Source organism: Pseudophryne corroboree, chromosome 9 (genome assembly GCF_028390025.1).
Source record: "Pseudophryne corroboree isolate aPseCor3 chromosome 9, aPseCor3.hap2, whole genome shotgun sequence".
NCBI classification, from domain to species: Eukaryota; Metazoa; Chordata; class Amphibia; order Anura; family Myobatrachidae; genus Pseudophryne; species Pseudophryne corroboree.
In genome coordinates this window covers 302,536,985-302,560,100 of record NC_086452.1, presented here as the reverse complement: position 1 = coordinate 302,560,100, position 23,116 = coordinate 302,536,985, and the positions used below count along the sequence as shown (strand labels likewise).

The 23,116-nt window shown below is 40.7% G+C and overlaps 3 non-coding genes and 74 pseudogenes across 3 annotated transcripts; all 77 read right to left on the bottom strand.

The window, feature by feature from the left end:
* Window positions 1-102: 102 nt before the first annotated feature.
* LOC134962228 (5S ribosomal RNA) lies at window positions 103-221 on the bottom strand (annotated as a pseudogene).
* Window positions 222-328: 107 nt separating this feature from the next.
* Window positions 329-447, bottom strand: LOC134963072 (5S ribosomal RNA; annotated as a pseudogene).
* A 107-nt stretch (window positions 448-554) lies between these two features.
* LOC134961362 (5S ribosomal RNA) lies at window positions 555-673 on the bottom strand. Its single transcript, XR_010187895.1, has one exon. It is a non-coding gene; the product is annotated as a 5S ribosomal RNA (ribosomal RNA).
* Window positions 674-780: 107 nt separating this feature from the next.
* Window positions 781-899, bottom strand: LOC134958910 (5S ribosomal RNA; annotated as a pseudogene).
* A 108-nt stretch (window positions 900-1,007) lies between these two features.
* LOC134964448 (5S ribosomal RNA) lies at window positions 1,008-1,125 on the bottom strand (annotated as a pseudogene).
* A 107-nt stretch (window positions 1,126-1,232) lies between these two features.
* LOC134964098 (5S ribosomal RNA) lies at window positions 1,233-1,351 on the bottom strand (annotated as a pseudogene).
* A 107-nt stretch (window positions 1,352-1,458) lies between these two features.
* LOC134962144 (5S ribosomal RNA) lies at window positions 1,459-1,577 on the bottom strand (annotated as a pseudogene).
* Window positions 1,578-1,685: 108 nt separating this feature from the next.
* LOC134963317 (5S ribosomal RNA) lies at window positions 1,686-1,803 on the bottom strand (annotated as a pseudogene).
* A 108-nt stretch (window positions 1,804-1,911) lies between these two features.
* Window positions 1,912-2,029, bottom strand: LOC134964919 (5S ribosomal RNA; annotated as a pseudogene).
* Window positions 2,030-2,137: 108 nt separating this feature from the next.
* Window positions 2,138-2,255, bottom strand: LOC134963657 (5S ribosomal RNA; annotated as a pseudogene).
* Window positions 2,256-2,362: 107 nt separating this feature from the next.
* LOC134961580 (5S ribosomal RNA) lies at window positions 2,363-2,481 on the bottom strand (annotated as a pseudogene).
* A 107-nt stretch (window positions 2,482-2,588) lies between these two features.
* On the bottom strand, window positions 2,589-2,707 carry LOC134962771 (5S ribosomal RNA; annotated as a pseudogene).
* Window positions 2,708-2,814: 107 nt separating this feature from the next.
* Window positions 2,815-2,933, bottom strand: LOC134960136 (5S ribosomal RNA; annotated as a pseudogene).
* A 334-nt stretch (window positions 2,934-3,267) lies between these two features.
* Window positions 3,268-3,385, bottom strand: LOC134959077 (5S ribosomal RNA; annotated as a pseudogene).
* A 108-nt stretch (window positions 3,386-3,493) lies between these two features.
* LOC134962156 (5S ribosomal RNA) lies at window positions 3,494-3,611 on the bottom strand (annotated as a pseudogene).
* A 108-nt stretch (window positions 3,612-3,719) lies between these two features.
* On the bottom strand, window positions 3,720-3,837 carry LOC134960513 (5S ribosomal RNA; annotated as a pseudogene).
* A 107-nt stretch (window positions 3,838-3,944) lies between these two features.
* LOC134962597 (5S ribosomal RNA) lies at window positions 3,945-4,063 on the bottom strand (annotated as a pseudogene).
* Window positions 4,064-4,397: 334 nt separating this feature from the next.
* Window positions 4,398-4,515, bottom strand: LOC134959076 (5S ribosomal RNA; annotated as a pseudogene).
* Window positions 4,516-4,623: 108 nt separating this feature from the next.
* On the bottom strand, window positions 4,624-4,741 carry LOC134962476 (5S ribosomal RNA; annotated as a pseudogene).
* A 108-nt stretch (window positions 4,742-4,849) lies between these two features.
* Window positions 4,850-4,967, bottom strand: LOC134964172 (5S ribosomal RNA; annotated as a pseudogene).
* A 108-nt stretch (window positions 4,968-5,075) lies between these two features.
* On the bottom strand, window positions 5,076-5,193 carry LOC134964466 (5S ribosomal RNA; annotated as a pseudogene).
* Window positions 5,194-5,753: 560 nt separating this feature from the next.
* Window positions 5,754-5,871, bottom strand: LOC134964863 (5S ribosomal RNA; annotated as a pseudogene).
* A 108-nt stretch (window positions 5,872-5,979) lies between these two features.
* On the bottom strand, window positions 5,980-6,097 carry LOC134964447 (5S ribosomal RNA; annotated as a pseudogene).
* Window positions 6,098-6,205: 108 nt separating this feature from the next.
* LOC134959088 (5S ribosomal RNA) lies at window positions 6,206-6,323 on the bottom strand (annotated as a pseudogene).
* A 108-nt stretch (window positions 6,324-6,431) lies between these two features.
* On the bottom strand, window positions 6,432-6,549 carry LOC134959963 (5S ribosomal RNA; annotated as a pseudogene).
* Window positions 6,550-6,883: 334 nt separating this feature from the next.
* Window positions 6,884-7,001, bottom strand: LOC134960799 (5S ribosomal RNA; annotated as a pseudogene).
* A 108-nt stretch (window positions 7,002-7,109) lies between these two features.
* Window positions 7,110-7,227, bottom strand: LOC134965011 (5S ribosomal RNA; annotated as a pseudogene).
* A 108-nt stretch (window positions 7,228-7,335) lies between these two features.
* On the bottom strand, window positions 7,336-7,453 carry LOC134964764 (5S ribosomal RNA; annotated as a pseudogene).
* A 108-nt stretch (window positions 7,454-7,561) lies between these two features.
* On the bottom strand, window positions 7,562-7,679 carry LOC134963927 (5S ribosomal RNA; annotated as a pseudogene).
* A 108-nt stretch (window positions 7,680-7,787) lies between these two features.
* Window positions 7,788-7,905, bottom strand: LOC134964329 (5S ribosomal RNA; annotated as a pseudogene).
* Window positions 7,906-8,465: 560 nt separating this feature from the next.
* Window positions 8,466-8,583, bottom strand: LOC134958959 (5S ribosomal RNA; annotated as a pseudogene).
* Window positions 8,584-8,691: 108 nt separating this feature from the next.
* Window positions 8,692-8,809, bottom strand: LOC134964055 (5S ribosomal RNA; annotated as a pseudogene).
* Window positions 8,810-8,917: 108 nt separating this feature from the next.
* Window positions 8,918-9,035, bottom strand: LOC134964445 (5S ribosomal RNA; annotated as a pseudogene).
* Window positions 9,036-9,143: 108 nt separating this feature from the next.
* LOC134961499 (5S ribosomal RNA) lies at window positions 9,144-9,261 on the bottom strand (annotated as a pseudogene).
* Window positions 9,262-9,595: 334 nt separating this feature from the next.
* LOC134964444 (5S ribosomal RNA) lies at window positions 9,596-9,713 on the bottom strand (annotated as a pseudogene).
* A 108-nt stretch (window positions 9,714-9,821) lies between these two features.
* Window positions 9,822-9,939, bottom strand: LOC134964256 (5S ribosomal RNA; annotated as a pseudogene).
* A 108-nt stretch (window positions 9,940-10,047) lies between these two features.
* Window positions 10,048-10,165, bottom strand: LOC134964965 (5S ribosomal RNA; annotated as a pseudogene).
* A 108-nt stretch (window positions 10,166-10,273) lies between these two features.
* On the bottom strand, window positions 10,274-10,391 carry LOC134963315 (5S ribosomal RNA; annotated as a pseudogene).
* Window positions 10,392-10,499: 108 nt separating this feature from the next.
* LOC134964917 (5S ribosomal RNA) lies at window positions 10,500-10,617 on the bottom strand (annotated as a pseudogene).
* A 108-nt stretch (window positions 10,618-10,725) lies between these two features.
* On the bottom strand, window positions 10,726-10,843 carry LOC134963656 (5S ribosomal RNA; annotated as a pseudogene).
* A 108-nt stretch (window positions 10,844-10,951) lies between these two features.
* LOC134964424 (5S ribosomal RNA) lies at window positions 10,952-11,069 on the bottom strand (annotated as a pseudogene).
* A 108-nt stretch (window positions 11,070-11,177) lies between these two features.
* Window positions 11,178-11,295, bottom strand: LOC134962502 (5S ribosomal RNA; annotated as a pseudogene).
* A 108-nt stretch (window positions 11,296-11,403) lies between these two features.
* On the bottom strand, window positions 11,404-11,521 carry LOC134964190 (5S ribosomal RNA; annotated as a pseudogene).
* A 786-nt stretch (window positions 11,522-12,307) lies between these two features.
* LOC134964995 (5S ribosomal RNA) lies at window positions 12,308-12,425 on the bottom strand (annotated as a pseudogene).
* A 108-nt stretch (window positions 12,426-12,533) lies between these two features.
* Window positions 12,534-12,651, bottom strand: LOC134963314 (5S ribosomal RNA; annotated as a pseudogene).
* A 108-nt stretch (window positions 12,652-12,759) lies between these two features.
* LOC134964916 (5S ribosomal RNA) lies at window positions 12,760-12,877 on the bottom strand (annotated as a pseudogene).
* Window positions 12,878-12,985: 108 nt separating this feature from the next.
* LOC134962068 (5S ribosomal RNA) lies at window positions 12,986-13,103 on the bottom strand (annotated as a pseudogene).
* A 108-nt stretch (window positions 13,104-13,211) lies between these two features.
* LOC134964422 (5S ribosomal RNA) lies at window positions 13,212-13,329 on the bottom strand (annotated as a pseudogene).
* Window positions 13,330-13,437: 108 nt separating this feature from the next.
* LOC134961167 (5S ribosomal RNA) lies at window positions 13,438-13,555 on the bottom strand (annotated as a pseudogene).
* A 108-nt stretch (window positions 13,556-13,663) lies between these two features.
* Window positions 13,664-13,781, bottom strand: LOC134964327 (5S ribosomal RNA; annotated as a pseudogene).
* A 786-nt stretch (window positions 13,782-14,567) lies between these two features.
* Window positions 14,568-14,685, bottom strand: LOC134960151 (5S ribosomal RNA; annotated as a pseudogene).
* Window positions 14,686-15,019: 334 nt separating this feature from the next.
* LOC134964443 (5S ribosomal RNA) lies at window positions 15,020-15,137 on the bottom strand (annotated as a pseudogene).
* Window positions 15,138-15,471: 334 nt separating this feature from the next.
* Window positions 15,472-15,589, bottom strand: LOC134961229 (5S ribosomal RNA; annotated as a pseudogene).
* A 108-nt stretch (window positions 15,590-15,697) lies between these two features.
* LOC134964596 (5S ribosomal RNA) lies at window positions 15,698-15,815 on the bottom strand (annotated as a pseudogene).
* Window positions 15,816-15,923: 108 nt separating this feature from the next.
* LOC134962723 (5S ribosomal RNA) lies at window positions 15,924-16,041 on the bottom strand (annotated as a pseudogene).
* A 108-nt stretch (window positions 16,042-16,149) lies between these two features.
* On the bottom strand, window positions 16,150-16,267 carry LOC134964326 (5S ribosomal RNA; annotated as a pseudogene).
* Window positions 16,268-17,053: 786 nt separating this feature from the next.
* LOC134960150 (5S ribosomal RNA) lies at window positions 17,054-17,171 on the bottom strand (annotated as a pseudogene).
* Window positions 17,172-17,505: 334 nt separating this feature from the next.
* On the bottom strand, window positions 17,506-17,623 carry LOC134964442 (5S ribosomal RNA; annotated as a pseudogene).
* Window positions 17,624-17,957: 334 nt separating this feature from the next.
* LOC134960747 (5S ribosomal RNA) lies at window positions 17,958-18,075 on the bottom strand (annotated as a pseudogene).
* Window positions 18,076-18,183: 108 nt separating this feature from the next.
* Window positions 18,184-18,301, bottom strand: LOC134964118 (5S ribosomal RNA; annotated as a pseudogene).
* Window positions 18,302-18,634: 333 nt separating this feature from the next.
* Window positions 18,635-18,753, bottom strand: LOC134963956 (5S ribosomal RNA; annotated as a pseudogene).
* A 107-nt stretch (window positions 18,754-18,860) lies between these two features.
* LOC134964097 (5S ribosomal RNA) lies at window positions 18,861-18,979 on the bottom strand (annotated as a pseudogene).
* A 107-nt stretch (window positions 18,980-19,086) lies between these two features.
* Window positions 19,087-19,205, bottom strand: LOC134962143 (5S ribosomal RNA; annotated as a pseudogene).
* Window positions 19,206-19,313: 108 nt separating this feature from the next.
* On the bottom strand, window positions 19,314-19,431 carry LOC134963313 (5S ribosomal RNA; annotated as a pseudogene).
* Window positions 19,432-19,539: 108 nt separating this feature from the next.
* LOC134964915 (5S ribosomal RNA) lies at window positions 19,540-19,657 on the bottom strand (annotated as a pseudogene).
* A 107-nt stretch (window positions 19,658-19,764) lies between these two features.
* LOC134959723 (5S ribosomal RNA) lies at window positions 19,765-19,883 on the bottom strand (annotated as a pseudogene).
* A 107-nt stretch (window positions 19,884-19,990) lies between these two features.
* Window positions 19,991-20,109, bottom strand: LOC134962251 (5S ribosomal RNA; annotated as a pseudogene).
* Window positions 20,110-20,216: 107 nt separating this feature from the next.
* On the bottom strand, window positions 20,217-20,335 carry LOC134963407 (5S ribosomal RNA). The gene has a single exon (XR_010188120.1). It is a non-coding gene; the product is annotated as a 5S ribosomal RNA (ribosomal RNA).
* Window positions 20,336-20,442: 107 nt separating this feature from the next.
* On the bottom strand, window positions 20,443-20,561 carry LOC134962057 (5S ribosomal RNA; annotated as a pseudogene).
* Window positions 20,562-20,894: 333 nt separating this feature from the next.
* On the bottom strand, window positions 20,895-21,013 carry LOC134964281 (5S ribosomal RNA; annotated as a pseudogene).
* A 334-nt stretch (window positions 21,014-21,347) lies between these two features.
* Window positions 21,348-21,465, bottom strand: LOC134960149 (5S ribosomal RNA; annotated as a pseudogene).
* A 333-nt stretch (window positions 21,466-21,798) lies between these two features.
* Window positions 21,799-21,917, bottom strand: LOC134962227 (5S ribosomal RNA; annotated as a pseudogene).
* Window positions 21,918-22,024: 107 nt separating this feature from the next.
* LOC134964096 (5S ribosomal RNA) lies at window positions 22,025-22,143 on the bottom strand (annotated as a pseudogene).
* Window positions 22,144-22,250: 107 nt separating this feature from the next.
* On the bottom strand, window positions 22,251-22,369 carry LOC134963664 (5S ribosomal RNA). The gene has a single exon (XR_010188144.1). It is a non-coding gene; the product is annotated as a 5S ribosomal RNA (ribosomal RNA).
* Window positions 22,370-22,476: 107 nt separating this feature from the next.
* On the bottom strand, window positions 22,477-22,595 carry LOC134963363 (5S ribosomal RNA; annotated as a pseudogene).
* Window positions 22,596-22,702: 107 nt separating this feature from the next.
* Window positions 22,703-22,821, bottom strand: LOC134960193 (5S ribosomal RNA; annotated as a pseudogene).
* A 107-nt stretch (window positions 22,822-22,928) lies between these two features.
* On the bottom strand, window positions 22,929-23,047 carry LOC134962226 (5S ribosomal RNA; annotated as a pseudogene).
* Window positions 23,048-23,116: the final 69 nt, after the last annotated feature.

Genomic DNA, 23,116 nt, shown 5'->3' with positions numbered 1-23,116 from the left:
TTGTGGTTTCTGTTAGAACTTTTCTACTTCTAACTACTGGTAAATAAATGAAAAAGTTTGAAAATGGAATGCATCAACAGAACGGAGTTGGCAGTATAAAAATATCTGCAGCACCTTGCATTCCCAGGAGGTTTCCCATCCAAATACTAACCAGGCCCAGCACTGCTTAGTTTCCAAGATCAGATGAGATTGGGCGTATCCAGTGTGATGTGGCTGTAGATGAGCTTTGCGGTTTCTGTTAGAACTTTTCTACTTCTAGCTACTGGTACATAAATAAATAAGTTTGAAAATGGAATGCTTCAACAGAATGGTGTTGGCAATATAAAAATACCTACAGCACCTTGTATTGCCAAGTGGTCTCCCATCCAAGTACTAACCAGGACCAACACTGCTTAGCTTCCAAGATCAGATGAGATTGGGCGTATCCAATGTTGTGTAGCTGTAGATGAGCTTTGTGGTTTCTGTTAGAACTTTTCTACTTCTAACTACTGGTACATAAATGAATAAGATTAAAAATGGAATGCATCAACAGAACAGTGTTGGCAGTATAAAAATACCTACAGCACCTTGTATTCCCAGGTGGTCTCCCATACAAGTACTAACCAGGCCCAACACTGCTTAGCTTCCAAAATCAGATGAGATTGGGTGTATCCAGTGTGGTGTGGCTGTAGATGAGCTTTGCAGTTTCTGTTAGAACTTTTCTACTTCTAACTACTGGTACATAAATGAATAAGTTTGAAAATGGAATGCATCAACAGAACGGTATTGGCAGTATAAAAATACCTACAGCACCTTGGAATGCCAGGTGGTCTCCCATCCAAGTACTAACCAGGCCCAACACTTCTTAGCTTCCAAAATTAGATGAGTTTGGGCGTATCCAGTGTGGTGTGGCTGAAGATAATTTTTATGGTTTCTGTCAGAACTTTTCTACTTCTAACTACTGGTAAATAAATGAAAAAGTTTGAAAATGGAATGCATCAACAGAACGGAGTTGGCAGTATTAAAATATCTGCAGCACCTTGCATTCCCAGGAGGTTTCCCATCCAAATACTAACCAGGCCCAGCACTGCTTAGTTTCCAAGATCAGATGAGATTGGGCGTATCCAGTGTGATGTGGCTGTAGATGAGCTTTGCGGTTTCTGTTAGAACTTTTCTACTTCTAACTGCTGGTACATAAATAAATAAGTTTGAAAATGGAATGCTTCAACAGAATGGTGTTGGCAATATAAAAATACCTACAGCACCTTGTATTGCCAGGTTGTCTCCCATCCAAGTACTAACCAGGACCAACACTGCTTAGCTTCCAAGATCAGATGAGATTGGGCGTATCCAATGTTGTGTGGCTGTAGATGAGCTTTGTGGTTTCTGTTAGAACTTTTCTACTTCTAACTACTGGTACATAAATGAATAAGATTGAAAATGGAATGCATCAATAGAACAGTGTTGGCAGTATAAAAATACCTGCAGCACCTTGTATTCCCAGGTGGTCTCCCATCAAAGTACTAACCAGTCCCAATACTGCTTAGCTTCCAAGATCAGATGAGATTGTGTGTATCCAGTGTGGTGTGGCTGTAGATGAGCTTTGTGGTTTCTGTTAGAACTTTTCTACTTCTAACTACTGGTACATAAATTAATAAGATTAAAAATGGAATGCATCAACAGAACGGTGTTGGCAGTATAAAAATATCTACAGCACCTCGTATTCCCAGGTTATCTCCCACCCAAGTACTAAACAGGCCCAACACTGCTTAGCTTCCAAGATCAGATGAGATTGTGTGTATCCAGTGTGGTGTGGCTGTAGATGAGCTTTGTGGTTTCTGTTAGAACTTTTCTACTTCTAACTACTGGTAAATAAATGAAAAAGTTTGAAAATGGAATGCATCAACAGAACGGAGTTGGCAGTATAAAAATATCTGCAGCACCTTGCATTCCCAGGAGATTTCCCATCCAAATACTAACCAGGCCCAGCACTGCTTAGTTTCCAAGATCAGATGAGATTGGGCGTATCCAGTGTGATGTGGCTGTAGATGAGCTTTGCGGTTTCTGTTAGAACTTTTCTACTTCTAGCTACTGGTACATAAATAAATAAGTTTGAAAATGGAATGCTTCAACAGCATGGTGTTGGCAATATAAAAATACCTAAAGCACCTTGTATTCCCAGGTGGCCTCCAATCCAAGTACTAACCAGGCCCAACACTGCTTAGCTTCCAAGATCAGATGAGATTGGGCGTATCCAGTGTGGTGTGGCTGTAGATGAGCTTTGTGGTTTCTGTTAGAACTTTTCTACTTCTAACGACTGGTACATAAATGAATAAGTTTTAAAATGGAATGCATCAACAGAACGGTGTTTGCAGTATAAAAATACCTACAGCACCTTGTATTGCCAGGTGGTCTCCCATCCAAGTACTAACCAGGACCAACACTACTTAGCTTCCAAGATCAGATGAGATTGGGCGTATCCAGTGTGATGTGGCTGTAGATGAGCTTTGCGGTTTCTGTTAGAACTTTTCTACTTCTAGCTACTGGTACATAAATAAATAAGTTTGAAAATGGAATGCTTCAACAGAATGGTGTTGGCAATATAAAAATACCTACAGCACCTTGTATTGCCAGGTGGTCTCCCATCCAAGTACTAACCAGGACCAACACTGCTTAGCTTCCAAGATCAGATGAGATTGGGCGTATCCAATGTTGTGTAGCTGTAGATGAGCTTTGTGGTTTCTGTTAGAACTTTTCTACTTCTAACTACTGGTACATAAAAGAATAAGATTGAAAATGGAATGCATCAACAGAACAGTGTTGGCAGTATAAAAATACCTACAGCACATTGTATTCCCAGGTGGTCTCCCATCCAAGTATTAACCAGGCCCAACACTGCTTAGCTTCCAAAATCAGATGAGATTGGGTGTATCCAGTGTGGTGTGGCTGTAGATGAGCTTTGTAGTTTCTGTTAGAACTTTTCTACTTCTAACTACTGGTACATAAATGAATAAATTTGAAAATGGAATGCATCAACAGAACGGTATTGGCAGTATAAAAACACCTACAGCACCGTGTAATGCCAGGTGGTCTCCCATCCAAGTACTAACCATGCCCAACACTTCTTAGCTTCCAAGATTAGATGAGTTTGGGCGTATCCAGTGTGGTGTGTCTGAAGATAATTTTTGTGGTTTCTGTCAGAACTTTTCTACTTCTAACTACTGGTAAATAAATGAAAAAGTTTGAAAATGGAATGCATCAACAGAACGGAGTTGGCAGTATAAAAATATCTGCAGCACCTTGCATTCCCAGGTGGTTTCCCATCCAAATACTAACCAGGCCCAGCTCTGCTGAGTTTCCAAGATCAGATGAGATTGGGCGTATCCAGTGTGGTGTGGCTGTAGATGAACTTTGCGGTTTCTGTTAGAACTTTTCTACTTTTAGCTACTGGTACATAAATGAATAAGTTTGAAAATGGAATGCATCAACAGAACGGTGTTGGCAGTATAAAAATAACTACAGCACCTTGTATTGCCAGGTGGTCTCCCATCCAAGTACTAACCAGGACCAACACTGCTTAGCTTCCAAGATCAGATGAGATTGGGCGTATCCAGTGTGGTGTGGCTGTAGATGAGCTTTGAGGTTTCTATTAGAACTTTTCTACTTCTAACTACTGGTACATAAAGGACTAGGATTGAAATTGGAATGCATCAACAGAACAGTGTTGGCAGTATAAAAATACCTACACCACCTTGTATTCTCAGGAGGTCTCCCATCCAAGTACTAACCAGGCCCAACACTGCTTAGCTTCCAAGATCAGATGAGATTGGGTGTATCCAGTGTGGTGTGGCTGTAGATGAGCTTTGTTGTTTCTGTTAGAACTTTTCTACTTCTAGCTACTGGTACATAAATGAATAAGTTTGAAAATGGAATGCATCAACAGAACGGTGTTGGCAGTATAAAAATACCTGCAGCACCTTGTATTCCCAGGTGGTCTCCCATCAAAGTACTAACCAGTCCCAATACTGCTTAGCTTCCAAGATCAGATAAGATTGGGCGTATCCAGTGTGGTGTGGCTGTAGATGAGCTTTGTAGTTTCTGTTAGAACTTTTCTACTTCTAACTACTGGTACATAAATGAATAAGTTTGAAAATGGAATGCATCAACAGAACGGTATTGGCAGTATAAAAATACCTACAGCACCGTGTAATGCCAGGTGATCTCCCATCCAAGTACTAACCAGGCCCAACACTTCTTAGCTTCCAAGATTTTATGAGTTTGGGCGTATCCAGTGTGGTGTGGCTGAAGATAATTTTTGTGGTATCTGTCAGAACTTTTCTACTTCTAACTACTGGTAAATAAATGAAAAAGTTTGAAAATGGAATGCATCAACAGAACGGAGTTGGCAGTATAAATATATCTGCAGCACCTTGCATTCCCAGGTGGTTTCCCATCCAAATACTAACCAGGCCCAGCTCTGCTGAGTTTCCAAGATCAGATGAGATTGGGCGTATCCAGTGTGGTGTGGCTGTAGATGAACCTTGCGGTTTCTGTTAGAACTTTTCTACTTCTAGCTACTAGTACATAAATGAATAAGTTTGAAAATGGAATGCATCAACAGAACGGTGTTGGCAGTATAAAAATACCTACAGCACCTTGTATTGCCAGGTGGTCTCCCATCCAAGTACTAACCAGGACCAACACTGCTTAGCTTCCAAGATCAGATGAGATTGGGCGTATCCAGTGTGGTGTGGCTGTAGATGAATTTTGTAGTTTCTGTTAGAACTTTTCTACTTTTAACTACTGGTACATAAATGAATAAGTTTGAAAATGGAATGCATCAACAGAACGGTGTTGGCAGTATAAAAATACCTCCAGCACCTCATATTCCCAGGTGGTCTCCCACCAAAGTACTAAACAGGCCCAACACTGCTTAGCTTCCAAGATCAGATGAGATTGTTCGTATCCAGTGTGGTGTGGCTGTAGATGAGCTTTGTGGTTTCTGTTAGAACTTTTCTACTTCTAACTACTGGTACATAAATGAATACGTTTGAAAACGTAATGCATCAACAGAATGGTCTTGGCAGTATAAAAACACTTACAGCACCTTGTATTCCCAGGTGGTTTCCCATCCGAGTACTATCCAGGCCCAACACTTCTGAGCTTCCAAGATCATATGAGATTGGGCGTATCCAGTGTGGTGTGGCTGTAGATGAGCTTTGTGTTTTCTGTTAGAACTTTTCTACTTCTAGCTACTGGTACATAAATGAATAAGTTTGAAAATGGAATGCATCAACAGAACGGTGTTGGCAGTATAAAAATACCTACATCACTTTGTATTCCCAGGTTGTCTCCCATCCAAGTACTAACCAGGTTCAACACTGCTTAGCTTCCAAGGTCAGATGATATTAGGCAGATCCAGTGTGGTGTGGCTGTAGATGAGCTTTGCGGTTTCTGTTAGAACTTTTCTACTTTTAGCTACTGGCACATAAATGAATAAGTTTGATAATGGAATGCATCAACAGAATGGTGTTGGCAGTATAAAAATACCTCCAGCACCTTGTATTCCCAGGTTGTCTCCCATCCAAGTACTAAACAGGCCCAACACTTCTTAGCTTCCAAGATCAGATGATATTGTGCGTATCCACTGTGGTGTGGCTGTAGATGAGCTTTGTGATTTCTGTTAGAACTTTTCTTCTTCTAACTACTGGTACATAAATGAATAAGATTAAAAATGGAATGCATCAACAGAACGGTGTTGGCAGTATAAAAATATCTACAGCACTTCGTATTCCCAGGTTATCTCCCACCCAAGTACTAAACAGGCCCAACACTGCTTAGCTTCCAAGATCAGATGAGATTGTGTGTATCCAGTGTGGTGTGGCTGTATATGAGCTTTGTGGTTTCTGTTAGAACTTTTCTACTTCTAACTACTGGTAAATAAATGAAAAAGTTTGAAAATGGAATGCATCAACAGAACGGAGTTGGCAGTATAAAAATATCTGCAGCACCTTGCATTCCCAGGAGGTTTCCCATCCAAATACTAACCAGGCCCAGCACTGCTTAGTTTCCAAGATCAGATGAGATTGGGCGTATCCAGTGTGATGTGGCTGTAGATGAGCTTTGCGGTTTCTGTTAGAACTTTTCTACTTCTAGCTACTGGTACATAAATAAATAAGTTTGAAAATGGAATGCTTCAACAGAATGGTGTTGGCAATATAAAAATACCTACAGCACCTTGTATTGCCAAGTGGTCTCCCATCCAAGTACTAACCAGGACCAACACTGCTTAGCTTTCAAGATCAGATGAGATTGGGCGTATCCAATGTTGTGTAGCTGTAGATGAGCTTTGTGGTTTCTGTTAGAACTTTTCTACTTCTAACTACTGGTACATAAATGAATAAGATTAAAAATGGAATGCATCAACAGAACAGTGTTGGCAGTATAAAAATACCTACAGCACCTTGTATTCCCAGGTGGTCTCCCATCCAAGTACTAACCAGGCCCAACACTGCTTAGCTTCCAAAATCAGATGAGATTGGGTGTATCCAGTGTGGTGTGGCTGTAGATGAGCTTTGTAGTTTCTATTAGAACTTTTCTACTTCTAACTACTGGTACATAAATGAATAAGTTTGAAAATGGAATGCATCAACAGAACGGAGTTGGCAGTATAAAAATATCTACAGCACCTTGTAATGCCAGGTGGTCTCCCATACAAGTACTAACCAGGCCCAACACTTCTTAGCTTCCAAGATTAGATGAGTTTGGGCGTATCCAGTGTGGTGTGGCTGAAGATAATTTTTGTGGTTTCTGTCAGAACTTTTCTACTTCTAACTACTGGTAAATAAATGAAAAAGTTTGAAAATGGAATGCATCAACAGAACGGAGTTGGCAGTATAAAAATACCTACAGCACCTCGTATTCCCAGGTGGTCTCCCACCAAAGTACTAAACAGGCCCAACACTGCTTAGCTTCCAAGATCAGATGAGATTGTGTGTATCCAGTGTGGTGTGGCTGTAGATGAGCTTTGTGGTTTCTGTTAGAACTTTTCTACTTCTAACTACTGGTAAATAAATGAAAAAGTTTGAAAATGGAATGCATCAACAGAACGGAGTTGGCAGTATAAAAATATCTGCAGCACCTTGCATTCCCAGGAGATTTCCCATCAAAATACTAACCAGGCCCAGCACTGCTTAGTTTCCAAGATCAGATGAGATTGGGCGTATCCAGTGTGATGTGGCTGTAGATGAGCTTTGCGGTTTCTGTTAGAACTTTTCTACTTCTAGCTACTGGTACATAAATAAATAAGTTTGAAAATGGAATGCTTCAACAGCATGGTGTTGGCAATATAAAAATACCTACAGCACCTTGTATTGCCAAGTGGTCTCCCATCCAAGTACTAACCAGGACCAACACTGCTTAGCTTCCAAGATCAGACGAGATTGGGCGTATCCAATGTTGTGTGGCTGTAGATGAGCTTTGTGGTTTCTGTTAGAACTTTTCTACTTCTAAGTACTGGTACATAAATGAATAAGATTGAAAATGGAATGCATCAACAGAACAGTGTTGGCAGTATAAAAATACCTACAGCACATTGTATTCCCAGGTGGTCTCCCATCCAAGTATTAACCAGGCCCAACACTGCTTAGTTTCCAAAATCAGATGAGATTGGGTGTATCCAGTGTGGTGTGGCTGTAGATGAGCTTTGTAGTTTCTGTTAGAACTTTTCTACTTCTAACTACTGGTACATAAATGAATAAGTTTGAAAATGGAATGCATCAACAGAACGGTGTTGGCAGTATAAAAATACCTACAGCACCTCGTATTCCCAGGTTGTCTCCCACCAAAGTACTAAACAGGCCCAACACTGCTAGGCTTCCAAGATCAGATGAGATTGGGCGTATCCAGTGTGGTCTGGCTGTAGATGAACTTTGTGGTTTCTATTAGAACTTTTCTACTTCTAACTACTGGTACATAAATGAATAAGTTTGAAAATGGAATGCATCAACAGAACGGTGTTGGCAGTATAAAAATACCTACATCACTTTGTATTCCCAGGTTGTCTCCCATCCAAGTACTAACCAGGCCCAACACTGCTTAGCTGCCAAGGTCAGATGATATTAGGCAGATCCAGTGTGGTGTGGCTGTAGATGAGCTTTTCGGTTTCTGTTAGAACTTTTCTACTTCTAACTACTGGTACATAAATGAACAGGTTTGAAAATGGAATGTATCAACAGAACGGAGTTGGCAGTATAAAAATATCTGCAGCACCTTGCATATCCAGGTGGTTTCCCATCCAAATACTTACCAGGTCCAGCATTGCTTAGTTTCCAAGATCAGATGAGATTGGGCGTATCCAGTGTGGTGTGGCTGTAGATGAGCTTTGCGGTTTCTGTTAGAACTTTTCTACTTCTAGCTACTGGCACATAAATGAATAAGTTTGAAAATGGAATGCATCAACAGAATGGTGTTGGCAGTATAAAAATACCTCCAGCACCTTGTATTCCCAGGTTGTCTCCCATCCAAGTACTAACCAGGCCCAACACTTCTTAGCTTCCAAGATCAGATGATATTGGGCGTATCCAGTGTGGTGTGGCTGTAGATGAGCTTTGTGGTTTCTGTTAGAACTTTTCTACTTCTAACTACTGGTACATAAATGAATAAGATTAAAAATGGAATGCATCAACAGAATGGTGTTGGCAGTATAAAAATATCTACAGCACCTCGTATTCCCAGGTTATCTCCCACCCAAGTACTAAACAGGCCCAACACTGCTTAGCTTCCAAGATCAGATGAGATTGTGTGTATCCAGTGTGGTGTGGCTGTATATGAGCTTTGTGGTTTCTGTTAGAACTTTTCTACTTCTAACTACTGGTAAATAAATGAAAAAGTTTGAAAATGGAATGCATCAACAGAACGGAGTTGGCAGTATAAAAATATCTGCAGCACCTTGCATTCCCAGGAGGTTTCCCATCCAAATACTAACCAGGCCCAGCACTGCTTAGTTTCCAAGATCAGATGAGATTGGGCGTATCCAGTGTGATGTGGCTGTAGATGAGCTTTGCGGTTTCTGTTAGAACTTTTCTACTTCTAGCTACTGGTACATAAATAAATAAGTTTGAAAATGGAATGCTTCAACAGAATGGTGTTGGCAATATAAAAATACCTACAGCACTTTGTATTCCCAAGTGGTCTCCCATCCAAGTACTAACCAGGCCCAACACTGCTTAGCTTCCAAAATCAGATGAGATTGGGTGTATCCAGTGTGGTGTGGCTGTAGATGAGCTTTGCAGTTTCTGTTAGAACTTTTCTACTTCTAACTACTGGTACATAAATGAATAAGTTTGAAAATGGAATGCATCAACAGAACGGTATTGGCAGTATAAAAATACCTACAGCACCTTGGAATGCCAGGTGGTCTCCCATCCAAGTACTAACCAGGCCCAACACTTCTTAGCTTCCAAAATTAGATGAGTTTGGGCGTATCCAGTGTGGTGTGGCTGAAGATAATTTTTATGGTTTCTGTCAGAACTTTTCTACTTCTAACTACTGGTAAATAAATGAAAAAGTTTGAAAATGGAATGCATCAACAGAACGGAGTTGGCAGTATTAAAATATCTGCAGCACCTTGCATTCCCAGGAGGTTTCCCATCCAAATACTAACCAGGCCCAGCACTGCTTAGTTTCCAAGATCAGATGAGATTGGGCGTATCCAGTGTGATGTGGCTGTAGATGAGCTTTGCGGTTTCTGTTAGAACTTTTCTACTTCTAACTGCTGGTACATAAATAAATAAGTTTGAAAATGGAATGCTTCAACAGAATGGTGTTGGCAATATAAAAATACCTACAGCACCTTGTATTGCCAGGTTGTCTCCCATCCAAGTACTAACCAGGACCAACACTGCTTAGCTTCCAAGATCAGATGAGATTGGGCGTATCCAGTGTGGTGTGGCTGTAGATGAGCTTTGTGGTTTCTGTTAGAACTTTTCTACTTCTAACAACTGGTACATAAATGAATAAGATTGAAAATGGAATGCATCAATAGAACAGTGTTGGCAGTATAAAAATACCTGCAGCACCTTGTATTCCCAGGTGGTCTCCCATCAAAGTACTAACCAGTCCCAATACTGCTTAGCTTCCAAGAACAGATGAGATTGTGTGTATCCAGTGTGGTGTGGCTGTAGATGAGCTTTGTGGTTTCTGTTAGAACTTTTCTACTTCTAACTACTGGTACATAAATTAATAAGATTAAAAATGGAATGCATCAACAGAACGGTGTTGGCAGTATAAAAATATCTACAGCACCTCGTATTCCCAGGTTATCTCCCACCCAAGTACTAAACAGGCCCAACACTGCTTAGCTTCCAAGATCAGATGAGATTGTGTGTATCCAGTGTGGTGTGGCTGTAGATGAGCTTTGTGGTTTCTGTTAGAACTTTTCTACTTCTAACTACTGGTAAATAAATGAAAAAGTTTGAAAATGGAATGCATCAACAGAACGGAGTTGGCAGTATAAAAATATCTGCAGCACCTTGCATTCCCAGGAGATTTCCCATCCAAATACTAACCAGGCCCAGCACTGCTTAGTTTCCAAGATCAGATGAGATTGGGCGTATCCAGTGTGATGTGGCTGTAGATGAGCTTTGCGGTTTCTGTTAGAACTTTTCTACTTCTAGCTACTGGTACATAAATAAATAAGTTTGAAAATGGAATGCTTCAACAGCATGGTGTTGGCAATATAAAAATACCTAAAGCACCTTGTATTCCCAGGTGGCCTCCAATCCAAGTACTAACCAGGCCCAACACTGCTTAGCTTCCAAGATCAGATGAGATTGGGCGTATCCAGTGTGGTGTGGCTGTAGATGAGCTTTGTGGTTTCTGTTAGAACTTTTCTACTTCTAACGACTGGTACATAAATGAATAAGTTTTAAAATGGAATGCATCAACAGAACGGTGTTTGCAGTATAAAAATACCTACAGCACCTTGTATTGCCAGGTGGTCTCCCATCCAAGTACTAACCAGGACCAACACTGCTTAGCTTCCAAGATCAGATGAGATTGGGCGTATCCAATGTTGTGTGGCTGTAGATGAGCTTTGTGGTTTCTGTTAGAACTTTTCTACTTCTAAGTACTGGTACATAAATGAATAAGATTGAAAATGGAATGCATCAACAGAACAGTGTTGGCAGTATAAAAATACCTACAGCACCTTGTATTCCCAGGTGGTCTCCCATCCAAGTACTAACCAGGCCCAACAATGCTTAGTTTCCAAAATCAGATGAGATTGGGTGTATCCAGTGTGGTGTGGCTGTAGATGAGCTTTGTAGTTTCTGTTAGAACTTTTCTACTTCTAACTACTGGTACATAAATGAATACGTTTGAAAATGGAATGCATCAACAGAACGGTGTTGGCAGTATAAAAATACCTACAGCACCTCGTATTCCCAGGTTGTCTCCCACCAAAGTACTAAACAGGCCCAACACTGCTAGGCTTCCAAGATCAGATGAGATTGGGCGTATCCAGTGTGGTGTGGCTGTAGATGAGCTTTGTGGTTTCTGTTAGAACTTTTCTACTTCTAACTACTGGTAAATAAATGAAAAAGTTTGAAAATGGAATGCATCAACAGAACGGAGTTGGCAGTATAAAAATATCTGCAGCACCTTGCATTCCCAGGAGGTTTCCCATCCAAATACTAACCAGGCCCAGCACTGCTTAGTTTCCAAGAACAGATGAGATTGGGCGTATCCAGTGTGATGTGGATGTAGATGAGCTTTGCGGTTTCTGTTAGAACTTTTCTACTTCTAGCTACTGGTACATAAATAAATAAGTTTGAAAATGGAATGCTTCAACAGAATGGTGTTGGCAATATAAAAATACCTACAGCACCTTGTATTGCCAGGTGGTCTCCCATCCAAGTACTAACCAGGACCAACACTGGTTATCTTCCAAGATCAGATGAGATTGGGCGTATCCAATGTTGTGTAGCTGTAGATGAGCTTTGTGGTTTCTGTTAGAACTTTTCTACTTCTAACTGCTGGTACATAAATAAATAAGTTTGAAAATGGAATGCTTCAACAGAATGGTGTTGGCAATATAAAAATACCTACAGCACCTTGTATTGCCAGGTTGTCTCCCATCCAAGTACTAACCAGGACCAACACTGCTTAGCTTCCAAGATCAGATGAGATTGGGCGTATCCAATGTTGTGTGGCTGTAGATGAGCTTTGTGGTTTCTGTTAGAACTTTTCTACTTCTAACTACTGGTACATAAATGAATAAGATTGAAAATGGAATGCATCAATAGAACAGTGTTGGCAGTATAAAAATACCTGCAGCACCTTGTATTTCCAGGTGGTCTCCCATCAAAGTACTAACCAGTCCCAATACTGCTTAGCTTCCAAGATCAGATGAGATTGTGTGTATCCAGTGTGGTGTGGCTGTAGATGAGCTTTGTGGTTTCTGTTAGAACTTTTCTACTTCTAACTACTGGTACATAAATTAATAAGATTAAAAATGGAATGCATCAACAGAACGGTGTTGGCAGTATAAAAATATCTACAGCACCTCGTATTCCCAGGTTATCTCCCACCCAAGTACTAAACAGGCCCAACACTGCTTAGCTTCCAAGATCAGATGAGATTGTGTGTATCCAGTGTGGTGTGGCTGTAGATGAGCTTTGTGGTTTCTGTTAGAACTTTTCTACTTCTAACTACTGGTAAATAAATGAAAAAGTTTGAAAATGGAATGCATCAACAGAACGGAGTTGGCAGTATAAAAATATCTGCAGCACCTTGCATTCCCAGGAGATTTCCCATCCAAATACTAACCAGGCCCAGCACTGCTTAGTTTCCAAGATCAGATGAGATTGGGCGTATCCAGTGTGATGTGGCTGTAGATGAGCTTTGCGGTTTCTGTTAGAACTTTTCTACTTCTAGCTACTGGTACATAAATAAATAAGTTTGAAAATGGAATGCTTCAACAGCATGGTGTTGGCAATATAAAAATACCTACAGCACCTTGTATTCCCAGGTGGCCTCCAATCCAAGTACTAACCAGGCCCAACACTGCTTAGCTTCCAAGATCAGATGAGATTGGGCGTATCCAGTGTGGTGTGGCTGTAGATGAGCTTTGTGGTTTCTGTTAGAACTTTTCTACTTCTAACGACTGGTACATAAATGAATAAGTTTTAAAATGGAATGCATCAACAGAACGGTGTTTGCAGTATAAAAATACCTACAGCACCTTGTATTGCCAGGTGGTCTCCCATCCAAGTACTAACCAGGACCAACACTGCTTAGCTTCCAAGATCAGATGAGATTGGGCGTATCCAATGTTGTGTGGCTGTAGATGAGCTTTGTGGTTTCTGTTAGAACTTTTCTACTTCTAAGTACTGGTACATAAATGAATAAGATTGAAAATGGAATGCATCAACAGAACAGTGTTGGCAGTATAAAAATACCTACAGCACCTTGTATTCCCAGGTGGTCTCCCATCCAAGTACTAACCAGGCCCAACACTGCTTAGTTTCCAAAATCAGATGAGATTGGGTGTATCCAGTGTGGTGTGGCTGTAGATGAGCTTTGTAGTTTCTGTTAGAACTTTTCTACTTCTAACTACTGGTACATAAATGAATAAGTTTGAAAATGGAATGCATCAACAGAACGGTGTTGGCAGTATAAAAATACCTACAGCACCTCGTATTCCCAGGTTGTCTCCCACCAAAGTACTAAACAGGCCCAACACTGCTAGGCTTCCAAGATCAGATGAGATTGGGCGTATCCAGTGTGGTCTGGCTGTAGATGAACTTTGTGGTTTCTATTAGAACTTTTCTACTTCTAACTACTGGTACATAAATGAATAAGTTTGAAAATGGAATGCATTAACAGAACGGTGTTGGCAGTATAAAAATACCTACATCACTTTGTATTCCCAGGTTGTCTCCCATCCAAGTACTAACCAGGCCCAACACTGCTTAGCTGCCAAGGTCAGATGATATTAGGCAGATCCAGTGTGGTGTGGCTGTAGATGAGCTTTGCGGTTTCTGTTAGAACTTTTCTACTTCTAACTACTGGTACATAAATGAACAGGTTTGAAAATGGAATGTATCAACAGAACGGAGTTGGCAGTATAAAAATATCTGCAGCACCTTGCATATCCAGGTGGTTTCCCATCCAAATACTTACCAGGTCCAGCATTGCTTAGTTTCCAAGATCAGATGAGATTGGGCGTATCCAGTGTGGTGTGGCTGTAGATGAACTTTGCGGTTTCTGTTAGAACTTTTCTACTTCTAGCTACTGGCACATAAATGAATAAGTTTGAAAATGGAATGCATCAACAGAATGGTGTTGGCAGTATAAAAATACCTCCAGCACCTTGTATTCCCAGGTTGTCTCCCATCCAAGTACTAACCAGGCCCAACACTTCTTAGCTTCAAAGATCAGATGATATTGGGCGTATCCAGTGTGGTGTGGCTGTAGATGAGCTTTGTGGTTTCTGTTAGAACTTTTCTATATCTAACTACTGGTACATAAATGAATAAGATTAAAAATGGAATGCATCAACAGAATGGTGTTGGCAGTATAAAAATATCTACAGCACCTCGTATTCCCAGGTGGTCTCCCATACAAGTACTAACCAGGCCCAACACTGCTTAGCTTCCAAAATCAGATGAGATTGGGTGTATCCAGTGTGGTGTGGCTGTAGATGAGCTTTGCAGTTTCTGTTAGAACTTTTCTACTTCTAACTACTGGTACATAAATGAATAAGTTTGAAAATGGAATGCATCAACAGAACGGTATTGGCAGTATAAAAATACCTACAGCACCTTGTAATGCCAGGTGGTCTCCCATCCAAGTACTAACCAGGCCCAACACTTCTTAGCTTCCAAAATTAGATAAGTTTGGGCGTATCCAGTGTGGTGTGGCTGAAGATAATTTTTATGGTTTCTGTCAGAACTTTTCTACTTCTAACTACTGGTAAATAAATGAAAATGTTTGAAAATGGAATGCATCAACAGAACGGAGTTGGCAGTATTAAAATATCTGCAGCACCTTGCATTCCCAGGAGGTTTCCCATCCAAATACTAACCAGGCCCAGCACTGCTTAGTTTCCAAGATCAGATGAGATTGGGCGTATCCAGTGTGATGTGGCTGTAGATGAGCTTTGCGGTTTCTGTTAGAACTTTTCTACTTCTAACTGCTGGTACATAAATAAATAAGTTTGAAAATGGAATGCTTCAACAGAATGGTGTTGGCAATATAAAAATACCTACAGCACCTTGTATTGCCAGGTTGTCTCCCATCCAAGTACTAACCAGGACCAACACTGCTTAGCTTCCAAGATCAGATGAGATTGGGCGTATCCAATGTTGTGTGGCTGTAGATGAGCTTTGTGGTTTCTGTTAGAACTTTTCTACTTCTAACTACTGGTACATAAATGAATAAGATTGAAAATGGAATGCATCAATAGAACAGTGTTGGCAGTATAAAAATACCTACAGCACCTTTTATTCCCAGGTGGTCTCCCATCCAAGTACTAACCAGGCCCAACACTGCTTAGCTTCCAAAATCAGATGAGATTGGGTGTATCCAGTGTGGTGTGGCTGCAGATGAGCTTTGTGGTTTCTGTTAGAACTTTTCTACTTCTAGCTACTGGTACATAAATGAATAAGTTTGAAAATGGAATGCATCAATAGAACGGTGTTGGCAGTATAAAAATACCTGCAGCACCTTGTATTCCCAGGTGGTCTCCCATCAAAGTACTAACCAGTCCCAATACTGCTTAGCTTCCAAGATCAGATGAGATTGGGCGTATCTAGTGTGGTGTGGCTGTAGATGAGCTTTGTAGTTTCTGTTAGAACTTTTCTACTTCTAACTACTGGTACATAAATGAATAAGTTTGAAAATGGAATGCATCAACAGAACGGTGTTGGCAGTATAAAAATACCTACAGCACCTCGTATTCCCAGGTGGTCTCCCACCAAAGTACTAAACAGGCCCAACACTGCTTAGCTTCCAAGATCAGATGAGATTGTTCGTATCCAGTGTGGTGTGGCTGTAGATGAGCTTTGTGGTTTCTGTTAGAACTTTTCTACTTCTAACTACTGGTAAATAAATGAAAAAGTTTGAAAATGGAATGCATCAACAGAACGGTGTTGGCAGTATAAAAATACCTACAGCACCTCGTATTCCCAGGTTGTCTCCCACCAAAGTACTAAACAGGCCCAACACTGCTAGGCTTCCAAGATCAGATGAGATTGGGCGTATCCAGTGTGGTCTGGCTGTAGATGAACTTTGTGGTTTCTATTAGAACTTTTCTACTTCTAACTACTGGTACATAAATGAATAAGTTTGAAAATGGAATGCATCAACAGAACGGTGTTGGCAGTATAAAAATACCTACATCACTTTGTATTCCCAGGTTGTCTCCCATCCAAGTACTAACCAGGCCCAACACTGCTTAGCTGCCAAGGTCAGATGATATTAGGCAGATCCAGTGTGGTGTGGCTGTAGATGAGCTTTGCGGTTTCTGTTAGAACTTTTCTACTTCTAACTACTGGTACATAAATGAACAGGTTTGAAAATGGAATGTATCAACAGAACGGAGTTGGCAGTATAAAAATATCTGCAGCACCTTGCATATCCAGGTGGTTTCCCATCCAAATACTTACCAGGTCCAGCATTGCTTAGTTTCCAAGATCAGATGAGATTGGGCGTATCCAGTGTGGTGTGGCTGTAGATGAACTTTGCGGTTTCTGTTAGAACTTTTCTACTTCTAGCTACTGGCACATAAATGAATAAGTTTGAAAATGGAATGCATCAACAGAATGGTGTTGGCAGTATAAAAATACCTCCAGCACCTTGTATTCCCAGGTTGTCTCCCATCCAACTACTAACCAGGCCCAACACTTCTTAGCTTCCAAGATCAGATGATATTGGGCGTATCCAGTGTGGTGTGGCTGTAGATGAGCTTTGTGGTTTCTGTTAGAACTTTTCTACTTCTAACTACTGGTACATAAATGAATAAGATTAAAAATGGAATGCATCAACAGAATGGTGTTGGCAGTATAAAAATATCTACAGCACCTCGTATTCCCAGGTGGTCTCCCATACAAGTACTAACCAGGCCCAACACTGCTTAGCTTCCAAAATCAGATGAGATTGGGTGTATCCAGTGTGGTGTGGCTGTAGATGAGCTTTGCAGTTTCTGTTAGAACTTTTCTACTTCTAACTACTGGTACATAAATGAATAAGTTTGAAAATGGAATGCATCAACAGAACGGTATTGGCAGTATAAAAATACCTACAGCACCTTGTAATGCCAGGTGGTCTCCCATCCAAGTACTAACCAGGCCCAACACTTCTTAGCTTCCAAAATTAGATGAGTTTGGGCGTATCCAGTGTGGTGTGGCTGAAGATAATTTTTATGGTTTCTGTCAGAACTTTTCTACTTCTAACTACTGGTAAATAAATGAAAAAGTTTGAAAATGGAATGCATCAACAGAACGGAGTTGGCAGTATTAAAATATCTGCAGCACCTTGCATTCCCAGGAGGTTTCCCATCCAAATACTAACCAGGCCCAGCACTGCTTAGTTTCCAAGATCAGATGAGATTGGGCGTATCCAGTGTGATGTGGCTGTAGATGAGCTTTGCGGTTTCTGTTAGAACTTTTCTACTTCTAACTGCTGGTACATAAATAAATAAGTTTGAAAATGGAATGCTTCAACAGAATGGTGTTGGCAATATAAAAATACCTACAGCACATTGTATTGCCAGGTTGTCTCCCATCCAAGTACTAACCAGGACCAACACTGCTTAGCTTCCAAGATCAGATGAGATTGGGCGTATCCAATGTTGTGTGGCTGTAGATGAGCTTTGTGGTTTCTGTTAGAACTTTTCTACTTCTAACTACTGGTACATAAATGAATAAGATTGAAAATGGAATGCATCAATAGAACAGTGTTGGCAGTATAAAAATACCTACAGCACCTTTTATTCCCAGGTGGTCTCCCATCCAAGTACTAACCAGGCCCAACACTGCTTAGCTTCCAAAATCAGATGAGATTGGGTGTATCCAGTGTGGTGTGGCTGTAGATGAGCTTTGTGGTTTCTGTTAGAACTTTTCTACTTCTAGCTACTGGTACATAAATGAATAAGTTTGAAAATGGAATGCATCAACAGAACGGTGTTGGCAGTATAAAAATACCTACAGCACCTCGTATTCCCAGGTGGTCTCCCACCAAAGTACTAAACAGGCCCAACACTGCTTAGCTTCCAAGATTAGATGAGATTGTTCGTATCCAGTGTGGTGTGGCTGTAGATGAGCTTTGTGGTTTCTGTTAGAACTTTTCTACTTCTAACTACTGGTAAATAAATGAAAAAGTTTGAAAATGGAATGCATCAACAGAACGGAGTTGGCAGTATAAAAATATCTGCAGCACCTTGCATTCCCAGGAGGTTTCCCATCCAAATACTAACCAGGCCCAGCACTGCTTAGTTTCCAAGAACAGATGAGATTGGGCGTATCCAGTGTGATGTGGATGTAGATGAGCTTTGCGGTTTCTGTTAGAACTTTTCTACTTCTAGCTACTGGTACATAAATAAATAAGTTTGAAAATGGAATGCTTCAACAGAATGGTGTTGGCAATATAAAAATACCTACAGCACCTTGTATTGCCAGGTGGTCTCCCATCCAAGTACTAACCAGGACCAACACTGGTTATCTTCCAAGATCAGATGAGATTGGGCGTATCCAATGTTGTGTAGCTGTAGATGAGCTTTGTGGTTTCTGTTAGAACTTTTCTACTTCTAACTGCTGGTACATAAATAAATAAGTTTGAAAATGGAATGCTTCAACAGAATGGTGTTGGCAATATAAAAATACCTACAGCACCTTGTATTGCCAGGTTGTCTCCCATCCAAGTACTAACCAGGACCAACACTGCTTAGCTTCCAAGATCAGATGAGATTGGGCGTATCCAATGTTGTGTGGCTGTAGATGAGCTTTGTGGTTTCTGTTAGAACTTTTCTACTTCTAACTACTGGTACATAAATGAATAAGATTGAAAATGGAATGCATCAATAGAACAGTGTTGGCAGTATAAAAATACCTGCAGCACCTTGTATTCCCAGGTGGTCTCCCATCAAAGTACTAACCAGTCCCAATACTGCTTAGCTTCCAAGATCAGATGAGATTGTGTGTATCCAGTGTGGTGTGGCTGTAGATGAGCTTTGTGGTTTCTGTTAGAACTTTTCTACTTCTAACTACTGGTACATAAATTAATAAGATTAAAAATGGAATGCATCAACAGAACGGTGTTGGCAGTATAAAAATATCTACAGCACCTCGTATTCCCAGGTTATCTCCCACCCAAGTACTAAACAGGCCCAACACTGCTTAGCTTCCAAGATCAGATGAGATTGTGTGTATCCAGTGTGGTGTGGCTGTAGATGAGCTTTGTGGTTTCTGTTAGAACTTTTCTACTTCTAACTACTGGTAAATAAATGAAAAAGTTTGAAAATGGAATGCATCAACAGAACGGAGTTGGCAGTATAAAAATATCTGCAGCACCTTGCATTCCCAGGAGATTTCCCATCCAAATACTAACCAGGCCCAGCACTGCTTAGTTTCCAAGATCAGATGAGATTGGGCGTATCCAGTGTGATGTGGCTGTAGATGAGCTTTGCGGTTTCTGTTAGAACTTTTCTACTTCTAGCTACTGGTACATAAATAAATAAGTTTGAAAATGGAATGCTTCAACAGCATGGTGTTGGCAATATAAAAATACCTACAGCACCTTGTATTCCCAGGTGGCCTCCAATCCAAGTACTAACCAGGCCCAACACTGCTTAGCTTCCAAGATCAGATGAGATTGGGCGTATCCAGTGTGGTGTGGCTGTAGATGAGCTTTGTGGTTTCTGTTAGAACTTTTCTACTTCTAACGACTGGTACATAAATGAATAAGTTTTAAAATGGAATGCATCAACAGAACGGTGTTTGCAGTATAAAAATACCTACAGCACCTTGTATTGCCAGGTGGTCTCCCATCCAAGTACTAACCAGGACCAACACTGCTTAGCTTCCAAGATCAGATGAGATTGGGCGTATCCAATGTTGTGTGGCTGTAGATGAGCTTTGTGGTTTCTGTTAGAACTTTTCTACTTCTAAGTACTGGTACATAAATGAATAAGATTGAAAATGGAATGCATCAACAGAACAGTGTTGGCAGTATAAAAATACCTACAGCACCTTGTATTCCCAGGTGGTCTCCCATCCAAGTACTAACCAGGCCCAACACTGCTTAGTTTCCAAAATCAGATGAGATTGGGTGTATCCAGTGTGGTGTGGCTGTAGATGAGCTTTGTAGTTTCTGTTAGAACTTTTCTACTTCTAACTACTGGTACATAAATGAATAAGTTTGAAAATGGAATGCATCAACAGAACGGTGTTGGCAGTATAAAAATACCTACAGCACCTCGTATTCCCAGGTTGTCTCCCACCAAAGTACTAAACAGGCCCAACACTGCTAGGCTTCCAAGATCAGATGAGATTGGGCGTATCCAGTGTGGTCTGGCTGTAGATGAACTTTGTGGTTTCTATTAGAACTTTTCTACTTCTAACTACTGGTACATAAATGAATAAGTTTGAAAATGGAATGCATTAACAGAACGGTGTTGGCAGTATAAAAATACCTACATCACTTTGTATTCCCAGGTTGTCTCCCATCCAAGTACTAACCAGGCCCAACACTGCTTAGCTGCCAAGGTCAGATGATATTAGGCAGATCCAGTGTGGTGTGGCTGTAGATGAGCTTTGCGGTTTCTGTTAGAACTTTTCTACTTCTAACTACTGGTACATAAATGAACAGGTTTGAAAATGGAATGTATCAACAGAACGGAGTTGGCAGTATAAAAATATCTGCAGCACCTTGCATATCCAGGTGGTTTCCCATCCAAATACTTACCAGGTCCAGCATTGCTTAGTTTCCAAGATCAGATGAGATTGGGCGTATCCAGTGTGGTGTGGCTGTAGATGAACTTTGCGGTTTCTGTTAGAACTTTTCTACTTCTAGCTACTGGCACATAAATGAATAAGTTTGAAAATGGAATGCATCAACAGAATGGTGTTGGCAGTATAAAAATACCTCCAGCACCTTGTATTCCCAGGTTGTCTCCCATCCAAGTACTAAGCAGGCCCAACACTTCTTAGCTTCCAAGATCAGATGATATTGGGCGTATCCAGTGTGGTGTGGCTGTAGATGAGCTTTGTGGTTTCTGTTAGAACTTTTCTATATCTAACTACTGGTACATAAATGAATAAGATTAAAAATGGAATGCATCAACAGAATGGTGTTGGCAGTATAAAAATATCTACAGCACCTCGTATTCCCAGGTGGTCTCCCATACAAGTACTAACCAGGCCCAACACTGCTTAGCTTCCAAAATCAGATGAGATTGGGTGTATCCAGTGTGGTGTGGCTGTAGATGAGCTTTGCAGTTTCTGATAGAACTTTTCTACTTCTAACTACTGGTACATAAATGAATAAGTTTGAAAATGGAATGCATCAACAGAACGGTATTGGCAGTATAAAAATACCTACAGCACCTTGTAATGCCAGGTGGTCTCCCATCCAAGTACTAACCAGGCCCAACACTTCTTAGCTTCCAAAATTAGATAAGTTTGGGCGTATCCAGTGTGGTGTGGCTGAAGATAATTTTTATGGTTTCTGTCAGAACTTTTCTACTTCTAACTACTGGTAAATAAATGAAAATGTTTGAAAATGGAATGCATCAACAGAACGGAGTTGGCAGTATTAAAATATCTGCAGCACCTTGCATTCCCAGGAGGTTTCCCATCCAAATACTAACCAGGCCCAGCACTGCTTAGTTTCCAAGATCAGATGAGATTGGGCGTATCCAGTGTGATGTGGCTGTAGATGAGCTTTGCGGTTTCTGTTAGAACTTTTCTACTTCTAACTGCTGGTACATAAATAAATAAGTTTGAAAATGGAATGCTTCAACAGAATGGTGTTGGCAATATAAAAATACCTACAGCACCTTGTATTGCCAGGTTGTCTCCCATCCAAGTACTAACCAGGACCAACACTGCTTAGCTTCCAAGATCAGATGAGATTGGGCGTATCCAATGTTGTGTGGCTGTAGATGAGCTTTGTGGTTTCTGTTAGAACTTTTCTACTTCTAACTACTGGTACATAAATGAATAAGATTGAAAATGGAATGCATCAATAGAACAGTGTTGGCAGTATAAAAATACCTACAGCACCTTTTATTCCCAGGTGGTCTCCCATCCAAGTACTAACCAGGCCCAACACTGCTTAGCTTCCAAAATCAGATGAGATTGGGTGTATCCAGTGTGGTGTGGCTGCAGATGAGCTTTGTGGTTTCTGTTAGAACTTTTCTACTTCTAGCTACTGGTACATAAATGAATAAGTTTGAAAATGGAATGCATCAACAGAACGGTGTTGGCAGTATAAAAATACCTGCAGCACCTTGTATTCCCAGGTGGTCTCCCATCAAAGTACTAACCAGTCCCAATACTGCTTAGCTTCCAAGATCAGATGATATTGGGCGTATCCAGTGTGGTGTGGCTGTAGATGAGCTTTGTAGTTTCTGTTAGAACTTTTCTACTTCTAACTACTGGTACATAAATGAATAAGTTTGAAAATGGAATGCATCAACAGAACGGTGTTGGCAGTATAAAAATACCTACAGCACCTCGTATTCCCAGGTGGTCTCCCACCAAAGTACTAAACAGGCCCAACACTGCTTAGCTTCCAAGATCAGATGAGATTGTTCGTATCCAGTGTGGTGTGGCTGTAGATGAGCTTTGTGGTTTCTGTTAGAACTTTTCTACTTCTAACTACTGGTAAATAAATGAAAAAGTTTGAAAATGGAATGCATCAACAGAACGGAGTTGGCAGTATAAAAATATCTGCAGCACCTTGCATTCCCAGGAGGTTTCCCATCCAAATACTAACCAGGCCCAGCACTGCTTAGTTTCCAAGATCAGATGAGATTGGGCGTATCCAGTGTGATGTGGCTGTAGATGAGCTTTGCGGTTTCTGTTAGAACTTTTCTACTTCTAGCTACTGGTACATAAATGAATAAGATTGAAAA